Below are 25,140 nucleotides of genomic sequence, written 5' to 3'. Positions count from 1 at the left end.
GAAATCACAAGGAGGCCTGCCAAGGGATTCCTGCACATGTTGTCTGTGTCATTTTCCCTTATGAGGCAGCTATGTATATTTCTACTTTGCTATAATAAATCTTAGCCAGGAGTGAATCCCTTATGTTGAATCTCATAAGTTCTTTGGGAGGATCTCCAAGTGGAGCTGGTCTTGGGAATGGCCAACAAAAGGTCCTGTATGAGATGATGAAAATAAAGTTTTATGTGTGGTTATTATTGTTGATGTCCCTCTACAAGACTATGGAGGTTATAGGAAATCTTTTCCATACCCAGTAATTATAGATTTCTTATGATACTGTATGAAGACAGAAATTCATATCTCTATGAATTTCATAAAATGTAAGCATATTAATGAATTTAAGATGACAACTAGGTCCATACAAAGACTTTCTATGGTTCACTTTTTCCTCTATATTTCATTTTATCTTCCAAATCAAATTTATGTACTGTGATTATGAATAGCAATCACTGAAGTGAGTATCAAGAGAGAAAGAGAGAGAAACATCACATCTGGTCTTTATTCCCAATTCTGAAACCTTAACCTTCATCTAGCTTAGCCTTATCATCTTTTATGGGTACTTGGCCAGATGTGATATTAATACTGAAAAAGTCTATAACTATATCTGAAGTAACACCCATACAAATATACACTGTTAGTCCAAAGGTAAACTCATTTTTTCATATTCAATGTGCAGTATTACCTTACAAGTGGGTTTGGAGACAGCTAATTCTGGATTTGAATTATAGTTACCCATTTATTAACTGTAAACTTGCTGCAATTATTTTTTTCAGGTTCTTTCCTCCATTCTATTTAAAAAATGGGCAAATAATTTTCCTTCATAGTTTTGCTGTAAGGAGAATGATAAATGGGTAGATAAGTAGGAAAGTATATATCTATCTATAGATAGATGGATGATACAGTATATAAAGTACTTAGGATAATTTTGGATTCACAGCAGATGTTCAAACATTGATATCAATTAATAAAAAAGTATTCTATTCTTTCTCTACTTTGTAAATCCCAACATTATGTCACAATTCAGACAAAATATGGCCTTTCAAATAACATATTTATTACATACTATGTCTTTATATAGTATGCATTAGCACTTGTAACTCCAATTTCTCTATCCACTCATGTGCTCTGGAGTACTGTGACCATATTTATTCCACATAGTGTTGGAGATTATAGGTAGGGAATTCAGACAAGGGAAAAGAAGGCATCATAATGGAAAAGGAAGAAGTAAACTATTTTTCATTGCCTATGACAAGATCTTATGTGCAAAAAATTCAAAGGAATCCTCCACTCACCACACACACACACACACACACACACACACACACACACACAACTCATTTGCCCTTGAGGACTGTGATCATATTTATTCTTCCTAGTAACCTCAGTAATGATGCCAGGATCTACCCCAAAGTGGTGAGCTGAGATTTTCATTGAATTAATACATTATTTATTTTGTAAAGGATCTTATTTATTTAAGATTGACATGCTACTTTCAACATTAAACATAGACACACATAGACACTGGCACACACACCCAACTGTGAATAGAGTCACCAGATTTGACTTTAAGATCTAAAATCTTCATTATGTTAAGTATTCCTTAATCTTTCCTGCTCTTTCCTTCTACAATTTTATTTCTGGGATATTTGACTTAATGAACATTTTCATATTTCAGAAATAGTTTTTTAAGCTGGAACGTGTGATTTACAATTCTTAGCAATTTTGTCACAATGTTTCTAAATGTTTGCTTATTGTCTTCACACTAGAATAAAAATTTGATTGAGAATAGAATTAGGATATACTTTCCTCAGAAAGTTTTCTTGGGGCAGTGTGTTGGTGGTTCAGTGACAGAATTCTCACCTGCCATGCTGGGATGCTGGATTCCAGGTGCCTGCCCATGCCAAAAAAATCAATCATAAACCTCAGTAAGTTTTAAACTTGGATGCATTGACATCTGGGGTTAAATATTGATGGTTAAATTTCTGATTTCCCTTCATAGCAGAATTGCTTTTTCTTCCAGGTGTCTGAAAAGCTCCTTCATAAATATAAAAGTTCAATAATGAGACCACTTCTGATTCAATGCAATCATTTGCTGACAATCTTCCTTATCTACACTGTATCACTTGATTTGAAAGTTAGGCTTTGCTTCTCATTCAGGAAAATTTTCCACATTATTTGTTTCAGTATTTCCTTCATTCATTTTCTGCATATATAAGATTCATTTTTCCTCATGTTGGATAATTTCTCTGTATCTCTATAGTGCTGTCTTCTTTACTTTGAGTTTATATCTACCTTGCCACATTTCCTTGTGATTAGGGGCATGCTGGCCATGATTTGATTTCAAGTTAACACCTATTGATTCTTGTTCTAAGGCTTATCTAAGGCTCAGTGGTGTCCCTCTGCTTCTTCTTGCACAGACACAGATAAGAGGAACTATTGGTGAATATTGACTGGCATTTTGTCCTATTTCTTGTATTTTGGGAGTTGTTCATACTACCTTGTTATTTATTTTTGGTGGGAAATAATGTCATATGGTTTGGCTCTTTTATCTTATTCCCTTCTATTTTATGCAGGAATTTTAAAACTTTATCACCATTGTTGTCAACTTTTCAGAATTCAGGTTGCATGCTTGAAAGCTGATTGTGTTTGTTAAACAATTTTAACTGAAAAAATATTTATTGTTAACTTTTTTGAAGAGACCATAGTGGCTTGTCTGGTTTCCATTGTTGTGACTACATTAGTCTCTTTCTTTCCTGTACTTTGGTCCCCCTATGGTGTGACTAAAATAAGTTAATTTATTGTACTTCTTAAAACTGATGATTGTATTTAAACACTTTTAAAGTCCTTAATTCACATACCAATTTTTGTGTGTTCAGAGTGTACACTCTGTATCCATCTTCTGCAGCTTTCTATAGATTCATTTGTCTCTTGCTCAGGGAAAACCATTTCCTTACCTATTTGTTGAATATAACTATGAACTATATGTTTTAACTTTGTAATTTTAGCAATCTTCAGAAGTCTACACTTAGGTGATTTGAATTGGTTTCTCCTAGGTGATAGCACACTACAAATTGGATCCTTTTTAATGATATTTCTTCCATTGAGGTTTCACCCTGAAAATATGTTATAAATCAAGTGTCTGACTTTCATGAGTGGTAGGTGAAAGATATTACTAAGGATGATTATTGATATTAATTATCAATTTCCCACAACTTCCTACATAAACTGACTGGTTTTGCTTTGGTTTACCTGGGCAGGCCACAGATTTTCCTAAGTCTCTCTCTCTGCTATTGAAGTTATTTGCTGAATATGTGTCTAAGCATGGGCTGGAGTCAGGTTTAGAACACAATTTGTCAGATCAAATGGCTATTTCTCAGTGGGTTGATATCCAGAAAAATTCTGGGATTATGGGTTGGGCACACTTACAGGACAACCCTGGCTTTAATGTGACATTTTCATTCTAGTTTCAGTTGTAAGTTTAACGTTGTGATTTTCCTTTTGGTGATGATTTTGTTGTATTGGTCATTGTTATTCATTGAAGATTGGTTTGCTTTACTATACTGAGAACTCTGCAATGTTTTTCAAATGGGGTTCACTCTAAATAATGGAGCTTTGGGATGTTTTCAAGCATGAGAGCATGTCAGACTATCTGGTCTTCTTAAAGTATGTTTAAATCATAAATAGTGTTCTTTTTAAAAAATTAGATTTTGTCTTATTTGAGTGTACAATTTTTAAAATAAAATTCTCACCAAATACTTGTGGGGGCTACTTGTTATTTTTAAATTAACTTTTATCATTTTTTGGAGTAATCTGTTTAGAAATCAAGTATTTCTTAAAAAAAAGTAAATAAAAAACAATATAACCCAGTAGTTTCATATCCTCATTTACTTCTTAAGTCTGGATTTCCAGAGGTAGCTTCTTCAAACGTTTAGCTCTTGTAGTCATCAACTTCTATATTTTAAAATACTACTTGCATCATTTCATTATGTTTTAACTTTTTAAAGAGCTTTTAAGAAGTTTCAACAATAATACAAAAACAATGCATAGAACTTCAGTATAACTCCCACTTAAAAACACAGGGTTAAGAACTTTTAATATTTTCTCTCTCTCACTCTCCCTCTCCCCTCTTCCCTCCCTCTTTTTCCTTTCATACTCAGCCCTGTATTTATCTCTCTCTCTCTTCCTCTCTATCTTTCATCTATCTATCTATCTATTTACCTACCTACTTATCAATTTTCCAAACACTATAGAGTATGTTTCATACATCATTCTCTTTACCACTTAAAACTTGCATATATATGTCCTAAAAGCATAGGTTATTCACTTATACAATCACATTAGGTAAAGTTTTCAAGCTCAAGACATTTAGCATTCATATAAAGCATATAGTCTATATTCTAATTTTTTCAGTTGTCCCAAAAATGCTCTGTTGGGCAGTTTCCTTCCATTATTAGATCCAGTTAAGGATCACATATATCATTTCACAGTCATTTTAATTTAGGTCTCTTTTTTATATACAGTATGGAATTTCCCATCTCAATCACTCCTACACACACAATTCATTGGTTTTAATCACATTAACACCACTGAGCTGTCACCATCACCATCCATCATCCAAAGCAGAACCTTACATTCATTATGCATTAATCCCTCATTATTACTCCCTGCTGCCCTGGGTAACCTGTACTCCATTATCTGTCTTTGTGAATTTGCATATACTAGTTATTTCATATAAATGAAATCATACAATATTTATCCTTTGAGGCTGGCATAGTTTTTATAAGTACATATATATTAGAAAGTGACAAGAATATACACTGAAAAGATACACTGGAGAGGATACAAAAGTGGGAAAAATAAAATAGAACACAAAAAACTTTATATGTATCTGTCATGATGGTGTGTGTGTGTGTGTGTAATGTGAAGCATATGTGACAACACCTAACCATTTATAATTAGTGGTAGATATATCACGAGTGATATATTTTTTGTTTGTTTTATGGCTTCTCATTTTTATATATTCAATTTGAAATTTAAATTAAACACGTTTTAGGGAAACATCTTTGTTTCAGGAAGAATGTAGTTGTTCTTCTCAGTTATGGGAAAATAAGCCTACCCTGTTCTTGGATGTTACATGGAGGTCTTTTATAGCCTCATGAAGATTGGCCAGTAATTTACAGAGTTGATCTTTAGGGAATATGTATTCAGACTTATTTTAGGGTCAGGAAACTTTCTAAGAGGAAAAATAGCAAACAGGTACTTTATCCATCTCTAAAATGATTTATGTTTTTCCTAAAAAGAATTTTCTCTGGAAGTAAAAGCCACAAAATTCCTCAAAAGGAATTTACAATGCAAGAAATTCAGTGTGAACTGAAGTCTGCTGGACTTCAGGAACTGAAATCATTGGAAAAAAGCTGTTATGATCCAGGCTGAGGTTCAAAGATGCCCCTCAAAAGAAGTACATTTGTATTTTGCCAGACATTTGGAGAACTAGCTCATTCATGAAGGTAAAATAATAGAACTGTAAAGAAGAAGCACTAATGTGAGGTATTTGTATAAGTAGTGCAGAGAGAAGAATTGAGACTGATTTTCACTGTTGTTTATACACCTTACACCAAAGTGATAATGTTGTCTTTTGAATTAGAGATATGTAACTATTCAATTTACTGAAGAAATCTGCTAATATAAACTATTTTAATTTCTTCAATACTTTACTTAGCATATTTTAGGTTGAAGTGTACATTTTCTCAATCTCTGACTTCGACATTTGATTCTAAGTTCAAAGAGAAGTAGGAATCTTGTTTTCAATTTGCTTCCCTGTATACTTGAACATTAATAAAAGTTTGATAAACATTCTGCAAGAAAAAATTAACTAATTTGTTTATCTTTAAAAAGATTAGAAAAGTTAAGTAAGCTGCCTGTCCTTATTTATGCAAGCCTATGACTAGTAGACTGATTTATTTTTTAAAGGAACAAGTATTTAAGCTCAGACCATGGTTTAATGCAAGGATTGACAAGGGATCTCCAAAACAACCCTCAGACTTGATGGTTCACTAGAAGGGCTCACATGGCTCAGAAACTGTAAACTCACATTTATGGTTATTACAGTGAAATGATATAGATTATCATCAACAAAAGAAAAAGGTGGATGGGCAAAGTACAGGAGAAACAAGTTGCAAACTTCCCAGTGGAGATGAATGGAGTTGCACATAACTTTCCCATCAATATTGTGGGAAAATATGTATGAAGTATTGATAACCAGTGAAACTCACAGGAGTCTTGGTGTCTGTGGGTGTTATTGGAGATCCTTTATGTAAGCAGGCACTGCCTGCATGACTGACCTCAGGTACTCAGAAGTTCATCATAAATCAAGAGCTTTGCCTAAACTTGATTGGTCGCACTGGTACACTATGGCCCAAAGCCTCAGGCATACAAAAACCCTTTTATCTGGCAGAACATTCTAAAAGATCAGAATTTATCTCTCAAGATCTGGCCAAACAAATATCAATCTTGAAGAGTCTTTTCTTTGGAATGTACCAGGCTTGACAAACTCAGTCCTGATGAGTTAACACAAAAACTGGGGACCTTCAGCAGAAAATTTGAATTAGTTACACTATCTGTAATGCCTGCAGTATCCACTAAGTGGAGAAATAGTGGAGGAACCTGTGTATTAAGCTTAGCGTGTGAAGCCTGTGACATTCTGTTGCTTGGAGTGCCAGTCATCATTTTTAAATTTAGCACCCATCTTTCAAGATCATGAATAAATTCTTTTGTTCCCTCCAATCATATGGTCATTTGTTCTCTTTCAGGTATGGCTGTCTTTCTATCTCCTCAGGAATCTTAGTCCCTTTGAAGGGTCCTAGCTCTAGGGAGATTTCTGTAGTCCAGAGAGAAATGTGGCCAATTCACCTGAAGCTGTTAACTTATTCAAATGAATTTATTAAATCTGGTATTGAGGCATGTGGTGTAAGACTTGGTGTCCAGTAACTCCAGAAATACCTTTTCCTGTAATAGTCTATGTTTGAGAAACTTACTCGAGCACAATTCCATACACCATGAATGATGCTGTTGTAGCTGTGCATACTTCAAGTTCTCAAGTTCTATTTGAGAAATTTTTGTTGTGCAACAGCAATTCATCTTGCTGCCAAGATGATTCATAATATTCAGCCAATGAATGTTTCTCCTTTTGCAGCTATCTGACTTGTCCATATAGACAAGAGTCTGGTCAAGGGGAAATGTACTAAAAATGGAATGAAAATATAGGATCTATTGGCTCTTCAGTTACCTTGCCTTTGAGAAGTCATCTATTTTCTGTTTGAATCCTGTCTGATTACTTCATATCCAGGTAGGTAAAGATCTGGAGGCCAGCTATGCATTGCTTCAAGACTCCAGTGCAGACACTTAACCCATTGTTGGAAGTTTTTTTTAATTTACCTTTAAAAATTTTCTTGATTTGTTTGTTGCATTGTTGGAAGTTTTTAACCACTGAGTAGATGGAAAAGTTGTGACTGGAACACAAATCTGTTGTGTTTTCTAGGTCTAGATTTCTCACTTACTGAGTAACTTATCCTCAATGAACTTTAAGTTGTGAGAATAAAATAAAAGGGAGAATGGTCTATATTGTTTTATATATTATTAAGAGGGAACATGAATCTTTCTAGCCTGTAGACATTTCTTTAATTTTCCTAGCCAGTAGTTTGCTCTCTTTCTATAGGAGATATGGTCTTTCTATGTACTTCATACAGGAATTTAGGCACGTGTAAAAATGGTGACTTAAAAGCTTATAGTCAGAAGAATATTAGAAATATAGGAGAAAATCCAAGGAATTACACAGCACCAACAATGAAGTCTGAGTTAAACCATGGGCTACTTAATAGTACCTTCAGATTGTTGGTACAGTTATAATAATGTGCTCTCATCAATTAAAACAAACATACCACACAAATACAAGGTGTTAATAGAGAGGTGATATGTGAGAATTCTGCATTTTTTGCTTGATTTTTCTGTAAACTAACAATTTATCTAATAGAAAAAGAAATATAGGAGAAAAACAAGTGTAGCTTCTCAATAGTAAAGGGATGAGGAAATAAAAAGTGAGTTTCAATAGTAACAAATGCTATAGAACCATGAAGGAAAATAAAGACTAAAGAAAGCCTCAGGTAAATTATAAGGGACAGGACATCACAACTTCTCCTTCCTTCTAGAGAAAATTCCTGTGGGAGCACATTAGATTGATCTAGGGGCTCTTTCAAATAGATCTATCATGGGGATGCAATACCATATTTTCCACCTTTGTTGTTGATGTTGCTCCCTTTGATATTTTCTTTTCTTGTGTCTGCTTCCCTTAGGCTGTCAGAGTTTTGATGCTGAATATGTGGATGTGGAAGAAGATGAAGACCCATCTGGCACCTTCAGTTGCTTTTGATTCATGTTGCTGAGTAGTGATGACATGAGCCCTAATTATTCTGTCAAGGTGAGCTTCAGGACAGACCTGTGGTTAAAATGGTATAGATATGCCTAAGGGAGAATCACATGTTTCCACCAAATATAAAATAAACACAAGTGGCCAACCAACCCCACTGGTAATATTCCACATAGTGCTGCTGAGATCCAATGGGGTTATAGTTTATTTTAGAAGGAAGGCACAAAACTTCCCTTTCACAGGGTGGACAATGCTGGCTGATGCTAGGTATGCTAAGGCCCATTCTTCTTGGGCTTAAACCAAGACCCCATATAAACTCTGCAGAGATGACACCAAAATACATTTGAGAGCCTTAATCATCTTTGATGAGATGAATCCTGCACCAGGTGGAGAGAGAGAATGAGTGTGTGTTCTGTGTATGTGTGCATGCTAATGATTGTTTATGGAGGCTTTCCTGATCCTCCTTACTTCATTTTTTTCCTCTCTTTACTCATGATATCTCCACCCTCATCTTCATTCTGTGCTTTACTCTTTCCAAGGTGGCCCATGTGGATGTACAGAGAATACTTTCACCAGTGACAAATGGCTAATTCATTTAATCTGTGACAATATAATCAAGCCAGTTAATGTGAAGAGTCTCCATGAAGAAGCCCTTCCTTTCCACAAGTTGCCACTTAGTGGGGAAGCCTTGTTGTCAAGTTCCAAGTTAAACCTCAGAAATGGCAGATACTCACATAGCATGTGTCTTTGTTTTTAGGCCCCACAACATTCAACACAGGATCCACAACAGGAAAACTGCCCAATTTACCCTTCATCAGTGCCCAAATGACTTTGTGTCCTCATGGCATTTGTGAAATAAGAAGCTTCTTGAATCTTATCCACTCTGGAAGCAGAATGGGTAATCTCTAATCCCAATATTCTCACTCCTTTCTGCCCCTCACCCCTACAGACACATGGATAAAGTAAAAGTATGTGAAAGAGCAAGAGAAAGTCTGGTTTATTTAGATCCTTTCCTCACTAGAAAAATCACTGTCATAGTGTAATGTGGAAACCAGGAATGAAGCCTCCGGTCTCCAGGAAAGTTCCATGAAGTTAGAATAGGCTGAGACTAAGGAGCCATAGTTTTGAGAAGCAGGTTCTATTTTTTATGGCCATAAGGCTAAGCCAAGTAGCCTCTGAAAGTCTGAGCCCCAAACAAAAGGCAACCTTAGATTTATAGACTGTATGACATGTTAAAGACAAGGTAAACAATTGGCTGATTTAAGTTGAGAATGGGCCAAAGCTGAACATTTAAGGTAGGGCCCCCCACCCCAGGTATATATTATCTTGCCTACATGCAGCTTCACCAGTTCCTGAAGCCTAGGGGAGGAGGTTTCTATCCCAGGAATATGTCTTTTCTAGCTTGCCTGCAAGAAGAGGGGGTTTGGGGATTTTCCACAGAAAGCACAGCTAGACCAGAAAGAGGGGGAAGACTTCCTGCTACAATGGGGCTATTGCATCATATTTTTTCTTAAATGTAGTATAATTTTTTTAAGGAATTGAGCTTCTGAGCAGGTACAATGTGAAATTAAAATTGGTGTGAGTGCAACACCACTGTCACCCACCTCCCCACCATTGGTCACTTGTGAGAAGCTAAGCAGTCCCTCAGTAAGAGCTTAAGAGGTCAGATTCACTCTCTAAACCCAAAGTACCAGGAGAGTCTGAAGGTATATTTCCAAACACAAGAGAGTCTGAAAACAGCACATGACTATTCAAAGACATGCATGTATTAGGGAATGATACAGATCCATAATCATGATGAAAAGAAACCATGCTTCTCAGAGGATTACCTGCATCATGATTAATAGAAAATGTCTAAGTGCATGCATATATTAAAGAGATTTGCATCTTTGGAGGGGATAGAGTATGAATTTTCTACTGACTAGAAAAACTTCCCCCCAAACAAAGCCTGATCAGTTGGGAAATTGGCCTGAGGAACCTCCCTGGGGAGATGGAAAGAGACTAAATTATACTTGACCACTCAATAAATTTCAGTTATTAACATTTTATCAATAATTATCAATGATGTATGAACATAATATGTAATAATGAGATTAAACACAAAGTAAAATGCTACCATTTTTTACTCCATAGTGATATAAATGCATTGTTAAATATTTAAATGCATATGACAAAGAGACACATTTTGCTTATAGAGAAAGCCAAGTAATTTACATAGATAATGACCCTCTAGGAAATAAGGCTTTATTCTCTCCTCCCTTGCTTTTGGGCTGTGTATACTGACTTGCTTCAAAAAAATGGTGCATGATAAAATAGTACCCTTACAGTGGCAGAAACTGGCTGACCTTTCTTGGCCAGGGGAACATGGTTAACATCATGAGTGATAAGTCATATTGATGGCATATATCTCTGAACTGACTGGACTAAAAGGGGTTATCACTTTTCTCTTTCCAAAAGGAATACATCAGACAAACCCAAAGTGAGGCACATTCTACAAAATACCTGACAAGTAAGTCCCAAAAAAGTCATGATAATAACAAACAAGGAAATACAAAGAAACTGTTATATACCAGCAGAGTCTGAGGGGATGTGACAATTAAATGCAATGTGATGTCTTACCTGAGATATTCCTGGAACAGGAAAAAGGCATTAGTGGAGAATCTGGTGAAATCTAAATCGGGTGTAGAGTTCAGTTAGTAATAATGTAGTAATGTTGGTTTTTTAATTGTGACAAATATTCCATTGTGATGTAAGATCTTAATTATAGGGGAACCTGGGCAAGGTATATATAGAAACTCCTTGTAATTGAAAAGAATGTGTAGTTTGCTGTTGATGGGAAGAGTAGTCTACAAATATTAATTCAATTTAGTTGATTATTTTTGGACCTCTGTATCCTGATTGATTTTCTGTCTATTGTTTAAACTGCTGAAAGCTGAATGTTGTCTCAAATTATAACCAGAATTGTTGTAGTTCCCTCCTTTGGTTCTACCAAACAGGTATACTTTGTATATTTTGACGTTCTATTCTTAGGTGCATTAAGCAATTAAGACTATTCTGTCACCTTGGGGAATTCAAAGTTTTTTCATTATTTAACATCCTTTATCATCTCATAATTCTCCCTGATCTAAGCCTACATTGTCTGATACTGATATAGCTTTCCAGCTTTCTTCTGATTATTTTTTTCTCTTTTTCTCTTTGTTTATTTTTAGTTTATTCAACTTTATATTAAAATGGGATTTTTCCAGAAATCAAAGCATCTTGTTTTTACTGCCAACTGAAAATCACTGTCTTTTAATTAAGATACTCAGGCTAATTATATATAATATAACTATTGATAAGTTTCATTATAAACATATCACCTTGGTAGTTGTTTTCCATTTTTTCCATGTATTCTTTCCCCCTATTTTCCCTTTTTCTGCCTGAATTTAAATTTTCTTTTTTATGATTTGATTTCATTTCCATTATAAACTTACTAGTCAATTATTTTTTTACAATATTTTCTGCTTGCTCTAGGTTTTACATATCACAGTTTACTTACAAATGTCATACTAGTATTCAATGAATTTACAGCAGTGTAGCTCCAATATATTTCTCCCTCTTTTGTGCTCTTGCTTTTGTATATTTTAATTCACATGATAAAAACCAAAAAATCATTTTTTCTATAAAATGTCAATTATATTTAAAAGTGGTTAAAAATTGGAAAAATACATTTTATATTTGCTTAAATCTTTATCATCACAGGAACTATCCAATTCCTAGCATAGATCTAAATTTCTCTATTGTAACATATTATAGGTTGGAAACTTCTATGTCATTCTTTCTATTGCATGACTTCAGGCAATTAACTTTCTAAACTTTGTTCATCTAAAAATGCCTTAGTTTTTATTTGTGAAGGACATTAATGCTGACTAAAAATTAAAACTTAGCAGAAGTTTCCTCCAGTACTCCATGTCACTCAATTTCATTGTGGTTGGTTGGTTTTCTCCTAAAAAATCTTCTGTTTTTTGTTATTTTGAGTTTTCTATGTTAATTATCTCAAATCTGACTGCCTTCAGAATTTTCCATTTATCTTTGTTTTCAGCTGCCTGAAGGAGTATATGAATATGTGCGTGTGTGTATATTTTTGATGTTTATATTGCTTTGAACTCCATTTTTTATCTGTAGCTTGAATTCTTTCCTCATATTTTTAGTTTCTTGGCAATTATCAATTAAACACAACTTCTGCTCTCTTTTCTCTTTCTCACTCTTAATTTCTAATTATATATAAATGTGTATATATATATGTGTGTGTGTGTGTGTCCATTTGATCACTTGATTATACATTCTATTTTATCACTGATTTTTCTCTTCATATTTCAGAGTATTAATTTGCATTGACATCTCTTCAACTTCACTTGTTCTATCTTCAGCCCTCAGCTCTACTACTGTATTTTTATTGGCAACATTTCCTTTTGACTCTTGCTTCTAGCAGTCTCCACTTATTTTCTGGAAATCTTTATCTGTTCATGCATATTGTCTTCACTTTCTGCAGATTGTTTAACATTTTATTCAATTATTTAAGGTAAATACTAAATCTGATAGCTTTTTTATCCCTTAGTCTGTTTTTTCTAGATTATTTTGTTTCCTGTTGCTTTTGTTTTTTTGAGAGCCTCAAAAATTTTTTGTGCAGTACAGTAGATGATGAAGTGAGTAGTGTTTATGTCTGGAAATGCACAGGCCTCTTCATAGGCAATTTGTGTACAGGATTGAATGAATCTGGTCCACAGTTGATCTGGATTTGTGTTGCTATCATTTCTTTCAATGTACCAGTGGAAGATGTTCCTTAGTGTTTGAATTAATATCTTCAGTTTTCAGCTGTTTCAGAAAGACTGCATGGTAGGATGAGTTCTCTCCATGCTCATACCATCCCTGAATGGTCTACTTCCTTTTCTTGTTACTTGGCATTGGCCAGGCTCATGTTTGGGTGTGTTTCTTAGGGGATATTCTCCATTCACACTCCAACATGTGATTATCATTCTAAAATGTGGTTTCTTTAGTTATTTATTCTTTAGGCCCTTATTCTATATTTCTGTTTGTAATGATCTATAACCAAAATCTTACCTAAAGTCAACCCATCCCTGTGTTCAATTTTTCATGAATAATATGGAAGTTCTGCCCTGGAACTCTGGATCATGCCATGCTGCATAATGATAAGCCTCTAGGTGTTTGAAAGACTTTTCTTTCTAAATCCTATAACTCCAGTCATTATGCCAAATTGAATGTGGAATATGGAGCATAATGCCAGTGATTTTCCTGAATTCAGATCATGTTGCAATCATCCTTACATGCAACTTGCTATAGCACATGAGTCTCTTTTACACATGTCTCTTCAATCTCCCACTAACTATTCTAAGAACTTTAGACCCTCTTTTTCTCCTTATTCTGTCTTATACTAACTTTGTAGTATCAATATTTGATTTTCAGTATAAATTATCTAAACCTATGAAGATTATTCTTCTTTAAGATTATACTTGCTAATAATTTTTAACTGGTATGCAAACAAAGGCAATTAGAATGTACATTTATTAATTTCTAATATTTAATTCTTATATTGCTATTTTTTCAGATGATGTGATTTCCTATCAATTCAGTTTCTCAGGGTAAAAGTTGAATTTCATCTGAGTAGGGGCCTTTACTCAATCCTTACATGTTATTTAGATTCTATCAAGAAAGACACCTCATTTGAAATATCTGTATTACTTTTCCATTACTGCCACAAAATTTTAGAAAAATTAAAGTCTTAAAACAAAACCCATACATTAGTTTAGAATTCTGTAAGTGAGAAATTGGAGAGGCTGGGTTGCATTCAGTGTTTCAATTCTGACAAACCTAAAATCAAAGTGTTGTTTGGCCTGAGTTCTCTTATCTTGGGGATCTGACTCCACTTCCTTCATTCAGAATGTTTGCAGAATCCTGTTCTTTACTGAATTTGCCAATGTAGGTTTGCGGTCCCCTTTTCCTCACTGGCTGTCAGACAGGAATCACTGAATTCTCCAAATCGTTTTCATGTTCTTAAACCTATGGCCTCCCAATCTTTTAATCTTTTTAATAGTATGTCGAATTCTCCTGACCCTTCCACTCTCTCTGATTTCTTCTACTTACAGTGGAGTCAATTTCCTGGTTTCAAAAGGTTTATGTGATTAGATCTGTGCACCCACATAATCTCCCTTCTGATTAATTCAAAATTAATTAATTACCATAATTACATGGGCAAAAACCCCTTTATTCTCTGGGTGTGATAATCTCATTCACAGGTCCTAGAGATTATAGTATGAAGTGTTTTTGTTTTTTGTTGGCAAAATTTCTATAAACATAGATATCCTTGTACATTAATAGTTTCTACATAATGACATTATTCAATGAAAGCAAGAGCTCATATATCATTTTTGCAACCAAAATATGTTGTGTTCATCTATTTTAAGTCTGAATACTAGGTAACAGTAAACAGATTATCGTATGTTTGGATGTGAGAAGTTATTTGATGGATTTGACTTTCATAATTGCACTTTGGATTTTGGACCACGTATTAGTTGCATTTCATTAAAAGGCCTAAAATTACTAAAATATGGATATATCTATATTAAGAAACACTAATTATAAAAAAGCTTTGAATGGAGCAATATTGAAATATTTCAAGTCATAAAACTTTCTAGTGCCAAAGAGCAGAAAAATGGGCAGTGCATGACCTTATAAATATTTGTTGATAAGGAAGCAGCTAGACCCAGGATCATAGTGTCCCCTTCCTCCACAGAAAGGGGCAGCAGTGTTTAGAAATAGATATAGGAATGTGTATTTCAGACCAGGTTGTGATTTTTTTTAATTTTTTATTACTTATATAGATATATGTTTGCTTATACTGAACATAATATCATTATGTGAATCGCAGGTGACTTTAAATCTAAATGTGGGATTAATTGAGAGTCTTGAAGAATGTCTTCCAACAGCTCAGAAACAAATATCCCTGCAAGTCCTGTGTCCAACTCTCTTCTCATTAAAAAAATAATAAAAGTGAAAATCTGCAATGTTCTATTTGGAAAAAAACTTGAAAGATAAAGTATTTCACAAATACTCTTTAAAAAAATTATAACCTGTCAAAAACTTTGAGAAATTACTGCTAAATATGATTTAAAGTGGACATGATTTAAGGGAAAGGCTGAAGGTTGACTCATTTCCCATTCACAAAGTAAAACAAGAATTATGAGGGAAAATTCAAATGCTCTGATTAAGAAAAATGGAAATAGGACATTTCTGAGATGGAAAGGAATGGAGTATTGGTCTCTTGTTTATTTCATTGAGTGTTTGGAGTATCAGTTGATTGATGAATAGCAAATTATCACAAAAAATAGTGGCTTAAAAGAAGAACATATTGTGATTATTCTCCTTCAAGGGAATGAGGACACATTCAGGTTTTGTCACCTCTCCAGCAGAGCCTTTACAAATTGAAGAACCTGCCTGGGTCTCCTGGAAGTAATTTCCTGGGGTATGCATCAAGAGAATAAAACAAGCATTTTGGGTTTTCTTCAGAATGCACCTGTTTTGGGGGACATCTTTGTTGTTTGCAGATGCCCCATTACTCACTGGAGCTGGAACTGCCCTTTGCCTGTGACCAGATATTTCATGCTGAGGAGACAAGAGCCAGGGAGCCCAGGAAATGAGGATTCATTTCCTCCAGGTGTGGGTAAATCCTAGTGGCTGTGCTTCCTTTTGCTAGTTTCAAGAGCTCTTCCTACACCTTGATTCTTTTCTTTCTCCAAAAGCCTCTCAGTGCCCACATAAGTAAATTCCCTGCATGAGGGAAGGACCTTTCACTCAGAATTGGCACCCCTGCAGAAGAGCCTTGACAAATTGTATGACTTGCATAAGGCTCTTGGAAACAGCTTGCTGAGGGTGCTTCAGGCAAATAAAATAAACACTTTGCATCTTTGACAACATGCACATGTCTTTGGGCTGCAGTTCCTCTTTTCTGAAGCCCCTGTCCCCACTAGGCCTGCCCTGTGATGTAGAATCAATGTCCCAAATGAAGATGACAGATGAGGGACCCCAAGACCTGAGTGTTGTTTCTCTTTGGCTGTGGGCACATCTCAGGAACTGGACCTCCTTGTGATGGTGTGAGGTGGCCTTTCTGCTCCCTGCTGGATTTTTTGTGCCCCAAACAGTCTAAAATCACAAGATTCCCTCTTCTTTTATTGAGGGCTGAGGTTCCTCTTAACCAGAGTCCCTGTTTTTTCAATGCCTGGGGGATGGTGGAACAGAGGGTGTCAGGAAATCTCTGCCCAAGGCAGAGGTCCTCTTACCTAGGTGTGGGGATTCCCTCAGCCCTTCTTCTGTGGACATGTACTAAGGCAGAATTAGGAGTGCCCTCCTTTTTTGCAAGTGTAAGCAATGTGGTCTTGTGGTTCTTCTTTACAAGGGGCAGCTTAGGGAGATCCTGCTGCCAGAGACCACTTCTTCTGGCCTCCCTGGGCTCCCACCAGCTAAGCAGCTCACAGGTCCCCATGGGCCCACCCCAGTGGGCATGACAATGAGAGGCCTCAGAAGCTACCTACTTGACATCAGGTGTAGTTCACATAGACATGGCTGGAACTAGAAGATTCTGAGGTTAAACTAGTTCAATTAGCTTCATTTAAATATCTCTGCCTTTGTGCAAGTAGATCTTTCAAGTAGAAATGTTTTATCATACAGAGCAGAAGGGGTTAATTCAGCTTTCAATTTAAGCAACCATATATATGCTTTTCATTTAGATATCCATTATTATTTTATGTGCAGTAGAAAGTGTTTATGTTTCATTTACTTTCCATTTTGCTGGTCAGGACATTTAAAAATGTGCCTACTTATAGCACAAAACTTAATAAAATAATTAGTTTTCTACTGCTTCATTGAAGCCATTCTAGAGAATTAACCTCTTTAAAAGTGAATTTAATTCAGACCATGCACCCCAAAACAAACATGCAGAAAAGAAGAAATTAGAGATAAATGCATTCAAGTGTTTGACAGTGAAGAATGCATAGACTCCTACATTTTGGTGCCAGTGCTATGGTTTGCCTAGGATTTAAACAGGTTTACCTCCAATTGCATTTCCACCACTACTAAATATCACTAGAGAGGAAAAGATGAATAGCACCTTAATCTTATTGCTTAAAATAATTTAACTTCAGAGTCTCCCCAAAAGTTCTCTGGGAATCTTGGCAATCTGTAAGATACCATACCATAGTTGATATTTTTTTTGAATAATGGAATAAGGGCAAATTTCTTGCCCTGTTGCTTAAGTTAAGGGGAAAGTCTTCAAACTATTTTCCTTTTCAGAATATTTATTACATGTAGTTTTCATTAATATTTTTTATTAAATTGTGGAAGTTTCTTCCTATACCTGTCTCACTGTAAAACTTGATCATGAATGTGTTTTAATTTTGTCAATTTTTTTTCTTCAGCTGTGGAGAAAATATGATATGATATAGAGGGTATGAATTTTACTGAATTTTTAATGTTAATCTAACATCTCATTTTTGTCATAAAAGTCTCATGACAACACTTTTTATAACTATATATTGTTGGAAGCATTGTGTTAATATTTTGCTTGATATTTTTATGACTGTGTTCTTGATGACACTGGTTTCTAATTCTCTTTCCTTGTATTCTCCCTCTAGGTTTTGGCATCAGCTGGACTCATAAAATTAGCTAGGTGCTGTGATCATTTTTCTATTTCCTGGGCATTTTTAATTGGATTTTTTTTAGTGTTTTATATTTTTCTGTGCAAATCTCTGGGCATTTAGTTTTTTGGTGGGAAGATCTTTGAAAATGAAAATAATTTAATACAGATGGCTATACATACTGACATTCTGTTTTGTCTTATCTTAATTTCAATCTATTGTTTTATAACTAATTGGTTCCTTTTCTTTGTTTTCAAATATATTTGTATAAAATTGGCATGAAGTTATTCATAATATATACACTTGCTATTTGAATATCTGTTTCAATACCTTCTGGTTCATTCCCATCATTGCTAATTTTTATATTTTCTCTTTATTTTGATTAGTCTTGGTGATGTCTTATCCAGTCAGTAATATTTTTAAAATATCCAGTCCTGACTTCTAAAATGTTTGGTTGTCTTTTACTTTTTCACTGACATATTTTCTTATATATTGTCTTTCCTCTTTCTACTTACTTCATGTAATTTGTTCATTTTATTCTAGATTCTTAAAGTGGGAACATGAGTCATTGCTATCAAAACTATTTCTTTTGCAATACAGACTACATAAACTAACATTTTCCCAAAAGTGCTTCAATAACTATATCCCGCCAACTTTGAAATAGGGATTTTTCATTATAATGTAATTCAAAGTATTTTCTAATTTCTCTTTTCATTTCTTCCTCCCCATTTGTGTATGTCTGTGTGAGTGTGTTGTGTGTGTCCAATTTCTAAATGTAAGGGAATTTTCAGATACTTTAATATTATTGATATCTAAGTTAAGTCCCTTTCAATCAGAGATTACAAGCTGCATAAGTTCAAATCTTATAAATAAAGGACTACTTGTTCTATGATTCAGTATATGATTAATCTTGGTAAATGTTGCTTGGCACTTGAAAAGAATCTGTATTCTGAATTTATCAGTATTTGTTTCCTGTAAATATTCTGGTGAAGTTGTCTGATGGATATGTCAATATCTTCTATATCTTGGTTGATTTCTGTTAAAATTTGTATGAATTCCTGGGTAGTAGTGTTAAAATATTTCAGTATGACTGTTGATTTGTCTATTTCTACCACTAGATGGCTCTATTTTAACTTAATGTGTCTGATGTCCTGTGATTGAGATTGAGTGCATACAACTTTTTTATATCAGTGTCCCCTGAAGAATTTGATTTTCATTGTGGTGAGCTTCACCCTTTATATGTGGTTAAACCTTACTTTACTTAAAATTTATTTTACTATTTCATGCGTCCATTCTGGCTAATGCTTATGGTTTACATGAAACCATTTTTATTGCTTTACTTTCATATCATGTACATCTTTATATATTTTGTTTTGCAGTATCCTAAGACCATCTTGCTTTTATATCACAAAAGCACCTATACCTTTTGATAGAAGTATTTTAGTGCTTTCTCTTTTTTTTGGTATGGGCAGGCTCTGGGAATTGAACCCAGGTCTTTGGCATGACAGGTGAGAATTTTGTCTCTGAGCCACATTCGTACCACCCTAGTGCATTTTTATTTATTGTATTTATACATTTATCATATATCAATGCCTACATTATTTTATTATTTGTGCAGTTATGCTTAAATCTATACTTAGCTTTATCTTTTGCAATTTTTCTTCTGTTCATTCCTTTGTTAGTAATTTCCTGCCTGTGGTTGTTGTATGTAGAATAGCTTTTACAAATTTCTTTTTGTCTTAGTTCCCCTACTGATTTTATAGATCTACATTTTATTATAATTAATTGTTAGTGATTGCCCTTTGGTTAACAAAATGTATCTTTAACTTATCAAATTCTATGTTAGAATTTGTATAGAAATTCATTTTACACTTTTTTCTACTTCCTGAATGTAAACTACTTTCAGCAGCATAGCATGCTTCTATGTATCCCCGTTGTTATCACTTCTTTTATTGCACCTTAACTTTTTTCTATGAGACAACTCCATTTTACAAATGTCTTATTTTTATTGTGGTTTTTAAAGCAATCAGGTGTTCATTAAAGAGATTCAGAGAAAAAATTTGAAAAAACGTTTGCTGTCTCACACATATCTGTCATTATCATATCTTTGTGAAGAACCAAGTTTCTGTTGTTATTTCCTTCCATCTTGAAAAACATCCTTTGTTTTTAAATACAAGCTGGATGCTTATGAATAGTATAAACTCCTGCCTTTATCTGAAAATGCCTTTATTTCATCTTTACTTTATAGAATTATTTTGTTTAGCAAATAATTTTATGAGTTTTATTTAAATCATCTTTTTAAAAAATCAGCCTTTAAAGGCTCTTCCTCATTCTCTTTCTTCCACTTAGTGTTCACTAAACCTTCTTTTCATTTTCTGCTTCATTTTTCTTAAGGTGTTCTTTCTGGTCCCACAGGAATTATCTTTCCCAGTGATGGCTGTCTGAACTTTCTGGCCACCAGTAAAATCATCACCCCAGCCACTCTGAAGACTCCAATGGAGAGGTGACTTCCTTCTTCAGGTACCGCTCAGTGGGGAGACCTCATTGATGTTTCCAGAGTTAAAGTACAGTCATCATAGACTAATATGCACCACCTGTCATATTTCTACACCCAAACCACCCAAACTGGAATCCAATAAGCCAAAACCTCTGAGGACACATTTGTGCAATATTCACCAGGTACTGTTTCCTTATGGCAATGGGAATTGTTTCTCTTCCTCAACCTACCTGAATGGGAGTAGGCAGGAAGATGTGGCCACATCCAGACATCTGATAGTGTCTACCAAGTTTGGAAATAAGTTCCTGGTGTAGATCTGAAAGGTAAATTGAATTCTTGTGGATACATCAAGATACCTTTTTTGAAACTAAAATATCACGTGTGCCTTCCCTTTGCATTTACCTAATAATTTTTTTCTACTATTCCTTCTCAATGGGCTCTTGATAGGAAAAGCAGGATTCAAGAATATTGCTTTGCTCAACACTCCCCCACTCCATGCACATCTCAAACACAGCCTTATCAGAGTGCAATAGCCAGATAACCAAGTTAACTATACCTGATCATATATATGTATGATTTGCACCAAGCTGTCTGGTCACTTGGAGGACTGATGAGAAGGAGAAGATCAGGAATAGCACAGGCATTGAGTAAGAGTCAAATTTCCTTTGAGCCGGGATGGAGAAGAGGAAACTTCCTGCCTATTCTGTGCCTATGTATAGCATAGATGTAAGTCTTTTTTTCCCGATGAGTCTCAAGTCTATGAGTTGGAGGAAGGAGGCTGTTGCAGGGCTGTAGCATTCCGCTGAGGATGCACTCAGAGGTAGGCAGAAGTACAGGTCTCCTTGCCTCCTGCAAGATGGGAAAGGGCTCTTGGAACAGCTAACAACTATTCATACTTAATGAAATCAGTTTTATCAATGACCTTGAGTAAATGTTGTTACCCCCAAATTCTTCTTCAAATCTTTGTGAAATATGAAGCTACGTGAATCTTACCCATTATGGAATCTGTGTGTGATGTTTCTCTTCTGTAATTCCAATAACCCCCACTCTTTCCCATTCCCCCTACACAGTCTTATCTAAAGGTAATGGATGAGAGGGAGCAAGATAATGTCTGTTTTACACTGACACTTTCTTACTGGGAGAAGCCTCTGAATGTTTGAAGTTTTTTTGGTCATGTTTCTTTCAAATATAAGCTGTGAATAAAACTACTTCACTAGATCTGATCATGTGTGATGCAGAAACCCAGAAATAGCTGGGGGACCCATGTCACCATCACCCTCCTTCTGTCTCCTTGTTACCTTGAGAAGCCAAAGCAGGCAGGCAGGAAGGGCTAAGGTCATTCTCTACAATCCCCTATGCCCCAAGTCCTGTGATATCCTGCACATACACCTCCAAACAGGACACAGGCAGAAGACAGCATATGACTATTTGAATAACTAAATATATTAGGGAGTGGTAAAGATCTCTGCTCATGATTGAAAGTGACCATCTTGAGAGAATTTCTAATATTAGGGCTATTATATAATATGTAAGTGTATGGTGAGCATCTTGAGATTTTCAAGATTTTCCATCTGCCTCCAAGCTCATTTACACTGTGGAATCCAGAGCTTGGCTCCACAAGTGGTCCCACCTCCTAGCTCTCAAAGCTAGTTTACATTCCTACCCACCCAGACTCCTGTATCCTCACATCAGCAGTAGCGTGTGGAATCCTCACCCTTACAATATGGCATGCTCTTCTGCCACCAGTTGGAGCTGATTCTCCAAGAATCAGCCCTTTCATGGTTCTCTGATTAGATTCCCCCTACAATAACCTCCCTTCTAAGTGGCACATGATCATTGGTTAATAACCTTAATTACATCTGCAAAATTTCCTTTTTGAGGTTAACATTGTAATAATGCATGTGAAATCTCAATATTCACAGTCCTGGGAATAATGACAGTGCATCTTTTCACATTCTCCCATCAACATTTCCACAGAGTGCCACATTCATTTGCTCTATTAATGTTTTCTCCTTATCATTCAGTGAAAGCAACAAATGTCATTGCTTTAACAATAAAGCATTGGTTTCAACTATAGTAAGCCAGAGACTTAATTAGATAATGGTAAATGTACTATGGATCTCTAAGGTAAGGAAGAGACTTCAATGAATTTGATTTCCATAAATATATTTATGATTATGGACTGCTTTACTTTTCATTTACTAAGGCCAAAATTCTTAAACTGCAGGGGAGAGAGAGAGAGAGAGAAAGAAACATGGATATTTACCAAATCAAAGATCTGAATGGAGGGACATTTCTCAATTCATTACCACTGTGCCAAATAGCAGGAAAATTCAGGACACTGCGCATGTTTATAAAGCATTTGCTAATCAGCTAAGCAACTAGCTGTGGTGAGGATCATAAAATTGAAGGGTCTACTATGTTTATAAAGGAACTTAAAGACAGTTTTGTTTGTTATTAATGTTTGATTTTTCCACTAATATGCATTTGCTGCAGTTAGGATAATATCGTTCTAGGAAAGCCTAGTAACATCAGAGTGAAAGAAGAATGACTCTCTGGTAACAATTCAGGAAAAATGTCCACCAGGCTTCACATTCTTAAACAAAGCAAACCAGTGTCAGAACACTGGAAGAATATACTTGAAAGCAAAAAGGAACACAAAGACAAGGGTTTTATAGACAAGATTTAAAAATAATAGTAACCTGTCAATATTTTGAGAAGTTGCTGTTAAGTATGGAGCACACTGCACAGATTTCAGGGAATGCCTGAGGCTTGACTTGATATCACTCACAAAGTACGCTTAAAAATTATAAACTGGGGGTCATTCTTGGGGAACATAAAAAAATGTGAAGAATGGGCTTTGGCTTCTTGGTTTTTTCTTTTATTTTTTGGTGTTTGGTGTATTGGTTTGATAAATAACAAATTATCATAAAAGGCAGTAGCTTCAGATAAAATATTTTATTCTACCCCATTAGGGAGAAAGAGCATTCAATCAATGGCAGCCCAGCAATAGAGACTTGATAAGTGGAAACCTCTGTGGTGTGCTGGTGAGGGTGTGCAGTGCAGCTTATTTGGGGGTGCTGATGGAAAATAATACATGTTTTGGATGTTTCCACAGAAGTGGACCTTTCTCTGCCTAGTTCTTTCAGGCTTCCTAAAGCCCAGGTCTCCACTGGGCCCACTCTGGGTTGCAGAACTGAGGTCCCATAGTGTTCTTGCATGGGCAACGGAGCCCAGGGCATTATTCTCAGCTTGTGTGCACCTCTTGGGGGTTGGCCCCTTTGCGCTGTTATGAGGGGGCCTTTACAGCCCTTAATGGCATTACTGTATCCACAGGGGATCCTCTTCTCTGATGCTCTACTTTGTTCATTTCCTGAAGCGGGTGGAAGAAAGGGTGTCTGGAAAATCTCTAGCCAGGTCAGGGGTCCTCTTTCCTAGGTCTGGAGAGTCCCTCAGCCCTTCTCTTGTGGACATGTTATAAGGTGGAATTAGGGGTGCCCTCTTCTTTCAGAAGTGTATGCAGTGTGATCTTATTGTGGTGCTTCATTACAAGGAGGATCTTAGGGAGTTCCTGCTGCCAGAGGTTGTTTTTTCAGGCCTCCCGAGTCTTCCACCTAGTTAGTAGCTGCCAGGTCTGCTCAGACCCCACTCTCTGGACATGCCAATGAGAGACCCCAGGAGCCACCTACCTGACTTGAGACATACTCTACCTGGGCAAGCCTGGAGTCTGGATTCTATGTCCTTGTGGACCCTCAGATGTCCCACGGTAATGTGGGTCACTGCCAGCCTGGAGGGGTGGATGGCAGTCTCCCTCCTGGTGGGGTGGAATACCACTGGCTGTGAATGAGTGGCTGGAGGTGAACAACAACGGGTCTGCACACTCCTGCAGTTATTCTTTTCATCGCTGCAGGGCAGGGTGGTTTTGGTTGGGCCGATAGTGTGGTCAGGTCTTTAGGTGGTTTGTGGAAGGTCAGACAGGGGGAGAGGTACTGGGACAGGAGGGAACTCTGTGGGAAGGGAGGAAAGGGTGAGTGGTTGGGGTGGAGGAATCCCTCTTGAATATTCTGAGGGCATAGATGTGGGCAGAGGGGAGGGTAAAGGTAGGGAAATGGAGGGGCCAGGCAGGGACAGGGCCAATAAATGCTCCAGTGGCAGGAGTAACTGGAATGACAGGGAAATGGGAAAAGAGGTGTGGGTGAAGGAGAAGCAAGGAGGCAGAGTTGAGGAGGAGCCCAGGGTTTGTAGGGAAATTGGGGATGGGTATGTGGGAGCCAATGTGGGGAGGGACCATGGAGACAGGATTAAGGTCAGGGGTGAAGGTGAGAGGCGTGGTAGGGAGGGGTAAGGGGGAAAGGAGAGAAAGGGAGGGAATGTGGGAGGACAGGAGACCATCCAGGTGGTGCTAAGTAGGGGATGATGGGCTTCCCCAGGCACCACCTGGAAACAGATCATCGCATGCAGCCATGTTCCAGGGGTATCCCCCAGAGGGGCAGGTG

At 36.2% G+C, this 25,140-nt stretch overlaps 1 long non-coding RNA gene across 5 annotated transcripts in view; it reads left to right on the top strand.

The window, feature by feature from the left end:
- Positions 1–21,862, top strand: part of LOC143672874 (uncharacterized) — a 53,649-nt gene extending 31,787 nt beyond the window's left edge. For 2 of the 5 annotated variants that reach the window (XR_013170088.1, XR_013170086.1), the window contains 6 exons: positions 5,340–5,546; positions 7,232–7,384; positions 8,388–8,512; positions 10,919–10,970; positions 18,145–18,179; positions 20,563–21,862. This is a non-coding gene — a long non-coding RNA (uncharacterized LOC143672874). Of the gene's footprint in view, positions 1–5,339; positions 5,547–7,231; positions 7,385–8,387; positions 8,513–9,218; positions 9,360–10,918; positions 10,971–18,144; positions 18,180–20,562 lie in introns of all 5 variants that reach the window. The other 3 variants (XR_013170084.1, XR_013170085.1, XR_013170087.1) reach the window with 2 other exon arrangements.
- The last annotated feature ends 3,278 nt before the right edge of the window (positions 21,863–25,140 follow it).

Source organism: Tamandua tetradactyla (assembly GCF_023851605.1).
Source record: "Tamandua tetradactyla isolate mTamTet1 chromosome 18 unlocalized genomic scaffold, mTamTet1.pri SUPER_18_unloc_1, whole genome shotgun sequence".
Taxonomy (NCBI): Eukaryota; Metazoa; Chordata; class Mammalia; order Pilosa; family Myrmecophagidae; genus Tamandua; species Tamandua tetradactyla.
This window is presented reverse-complemented; position numbering and strand designations above follow the sequence as displayed.